At 35.0% G+C, this 4,026-nt stretch overlaps 1 pseudogene; it reads right to left on the reverse strand.

Moving 5' to 3' along the window:
* Nucleotides 1-2,211: 2,211 nt before the first annotated feature.
* On the reverse strand, nucleotides 2,212-3,112 carry LOC140628247 (tRNA-uridine aminocarboxypropyltransferase 1 pseudogene; annotated as a pseudogene).
* Nucleotides 3,113-4,026: the final 914 nt, after the last annotated feature.

Raw genomic sequence — 4,026 nt, forward strand, 5'->3', positions numbered from 1 at the left:
CAAATTCATTGAGAATTTTTGTATTCATGTTCATTAGGGATATTGGCCTGTAGTTCTCTTTTTAAATGGTGTCTTTATCTAGTTTTGTTGTGAAGATAATGCTGGCCTCATAGAATGTATTTAGAAGTTTAACTTCCTTTCTGTTTTTTGGAATAGTTTGAGAAGAATATATATTAGGTCCTCCTTAAAAGTTTTGTTGAATTCTCTTGGGAAGCCATTTGTCCCCAGACTTCTTTTTGTTGGAGTTTTTTTTATTATTGGTTAAATTTCTTCACAGGTTATTCAGCTGTTCAAGTTTTCTATCTCCTCCAGTTTCAGTGTTGATAGTTTATATATTTATAGGAATTCATCCATTTCTTCCACATTGTTTGACTTGTTGGTATTTAGTTTTCCATAATTTTCTGTTATAATTGTATTTCTTTTGTATTGGTTGATATTTTCCCCCTTATTTGTGATTTTATTTATTTGGATACTTTTTTCTTTTTGATAAGTCTGGCTATGGGTTTATGAGTTTTATTAATTTTGTCAGTGAACCAGATCCTGGTTTCATTGATCTGTTCTATTATTTTCTTAGGCTCTACATCATTTATTTCTGCTCTGATCTTTTTTATTCCCTTCTTATGCTAGCTTAAGGTTTTGTTTTCTTTTTCTAGCCTCTTTAGGGGTAAGGTTGGCTTATTTATTTGAGATTTTTCTTGCTTCTAGAGGTTGGCCTGCATTGCTATATACTTCTCTCTTTTTTATTTTTTAAAAGATTTTATTTATTTATTCATGAGAGACACACAGAGAGGGAGAAGGCAGAAACACAGGCAGAGGGAGAAGCAGGCTGCATGCAGGGAGCCTGACATGGGACTCGATCCCAGGTCTCCAGGATCATACCCTGGGCTGAAGGTGGCGCTACGCCGCTGAGGCACCGGGGCTGCCCTATACTTCTCTCTTATAACCACTTTTGCTGCATCCACAAGATTTTGGACTATTGTTTCATTTTCATTTGTTTCCAGGTATTTTTTTATTTGTTCTTTGATTTCCTTGTTGACATATTCATCACTTAGTAGCATGTGTTTAGCCTCTGTGTATTTGTGTTCTTTCCAGACTTTTTTTCTTGTGGTTGACTTCTAGTTTCAAAGCACTGTGGTCAGAGAAGTTTCCTGGTATGATTTAAGTCTTTTTGTATTTGTTGAGGCATGTTTTGTTCTCCAGAGTAGGGAGAACAAACATGAGAATACCCATTTGAACATGAAAAGAATTTGTATTCTGATGCTTTATGATGGAATGCTCTGAATATCCCTGTTAAGTCCATCTGATCCAGTGTGTCATTCAAAGCCATTGTTTCCTTGTTTATTTTCTGTTTAGATGATATGGTTCCCTACTATTATAGTACTATTACGAATTAGTTCCTTTATCCTTGTTATTGTTTTTATATTTGGGTTCTCCCATGTTGAGTGCACAATTATTCACAACTGTTAGGTATTTTTATTGGATTGTCCCCTTTATTATGGTGCAATGCCCTTCTTTGTCTCTGTTACAATCCTGGGTTTAACATCTAGTTTGTCTAATATTAGTGTTGCCACTCTGGCTTTCTTTTGCTATCTATTTGTCTGATAAATGTTTCTCCATCCCTTCTCTTTTAATTTGAGGGGTCTTTAGATCTAAAATGAGTCTCTTGTATACAATATATATGTGGGTCATTTTTTTTCATCTTTTTTTACACCCTGTCTTTTGATTAAATCATTTAGTCTATGCACATTCAAAGTTATTATTGATAGATATGTATTGAGTACCATCTCGTTACCTGTTTTGCTATTGTTTCTGGAGATTATTTTGATCCTTTCTTGTCCTTGTCACTTTGGTCCTCTCCTTTGCACTCAAAGAGTTCCACTAATATTTCTTGTAAGGATTGTTTGGTGGTCACAAACTCTTTTAGGTTTTGTTTGTCTAGGAGACTATCTGTCCTTCTATTCTGAATGATAGCCTTACTGGAAAGAGTATTCTTGACTGCAGGTTTGTTCCATTTATCACTTTGAATATATCATGCCACTTGCCTCTGGCTTGCAAAGTTTCTTTTGAGAAATCTCCAGTCAGATCTATGGAATTTTCCTTGTGAGGTAGGGAGTTCTTTTGTGTTGCTTCTTTTTTTTTTTTAAACAAAGCACAATTATAGGTTTATTTATTTTTTAGCAAAATAAAATGACTTAAGTAACTAGTTAAAAACTAATGGGTAAGTTTTCTTGTCTCTCCAGAGCATTTGGCATAGCTTATCAACTGGTACACAAAAGAGTAGAAAAATAAGAGATTATCATATTGTCCTTGGTATTTCTCTTTTAATATGTCAGTATGGTAGTCTACCAGAAAAGAGTAAATGGATTCAGTTGTGGAAAGGAAGGTATCTGGCTTTCTTTTTTGATGATGCCAAAAGCAAGTTTTTCTTATTTTCAACTCAACTTGTAACAATCCTTGAAAACTCTCATCAGTGAATATTTTGTTTGTTTGGTTCCAGGTGCTATCTATAAATATTATTTTTTTCAATGTTGTGTATTGGCACTTGTTTTCATTCAAATCCTGTTCTTCAGTTTTCTTGCATTTAATGGATGGCTTGTCAGGGTCATCATTTTTGTCTTTAATATTTTTAATCTTTTCTCTTTTTTTGCAGATGAAAATAAATATCTTATTGAGACAGACTTAGGTCCAGGAAACACAAGTGCAACTTCATGGGCCTTTTCTTAATATTCTGGAATAAAAGGATATATGTAAATATTTAAAAATTCAGGTGCTAATAGTTTTGCATGTATAGCAGTACTTTTGCCATCTGTTTAATTTGAATGTTTAATGATATTAATCTTCAGTGGAAGCTTCACAACTGGCATCTGTTCAATAGGTACATTTTCAACTGGGACATAATATGTATGGCAATAGAACATTCCTGAACCACCACACTTGAGACATTTTGATCTTTCACTTTGCTGAACTTATTGAAGAACTTCTTGAGATGCTAAGCATAAGTTTTGAAGAGGATCTTCTGCAGCTATGGGGTAGTTTGTGAGTGTTGTGTTTCCACAAATTTTGAATTATTTTTTTCTTTTTCTTTGGGAAATATAGATGGATTGAGAGACATTTTTAATTGAATCCAAAGTTTATTTTTTTTAATTTTTTTTATTTATTTATGATAGTCACACAGAGAGAGAGAGAGGCAGAGACACAGGCAGAGGGAGAAGCAGGCTCCATGCACCGGGAGCCCGACGTGGGATTCGATCCCGGGTCTCTAGGATCGCGCCCTGGGCCAAAGGCAGGCGCTAAACCACTGTGCCACCCAGGGATCCCGAATCCAAAGTTTAACATCTATTTCTAAAACATAAATCACAGGTGCACTGCATTGCCTGCGGGTCCTGGCACAGCTCCATGCATCTTCAGCTCTGTCAGAGCCCGAGGTGCACACGTGTAAGACTTGTGTTTGCTTCTTTTAAGAATTTTTCTTTATCATTGTATAGTTCAAATTTAATTACAATATATCTTGGTGTGGGCCTGCTTTTGTTGATTTTGATGGGAATTCTCTGTGCCTCTCATATCTGGATGTCTCTTTCCCTCCCCAGATTAGGAAATTTTTCAGCTATTATTTCTTCAAATAAATTTTCTGTCCCCTTTTCTCTCTCCTTCCTCTTCTGGGACTCTTATTATGTGAATGTCATTATTACATTTGATAGAGTCACTGAGTTCCCTATATATATGTTTGTGTTGCATAATTCTTCTTTCTCTCTTTTGTTCAGCTTTTTAATTTTCCATTATTTTGCCTTCTAGGTCACTAATTCATTCCTTTTCTACTTCCAGCCTGCTGTTTCTAATCTCATTTGTTGCATTCTTCATTTCCGATTCTTTTTTAACTCTTTTATCTCTGTGTAAATGCCTCACTGATCACTTCCATTCTTTCGCAGCCAAATGATTATCCTTATGATTGTTACTTTGAATTCTCCATCATGCATGTTACATATATCTGTTTTGCTTAGATGTCTGGCCCTGGCTTTATCTTTTTTC

This window comes from Canis lupus, chromosome X (genome assembly GCF_048164855.1).
Source record: "Canis lupus baileyi chromosome X, mCanLup2.hap1, whole genome shotgun sequence".
NCBI lineage: Eukaryota > Metazoa > Chordata > Mammalia > Carnivora > Canidae > Canis > Canis lupus.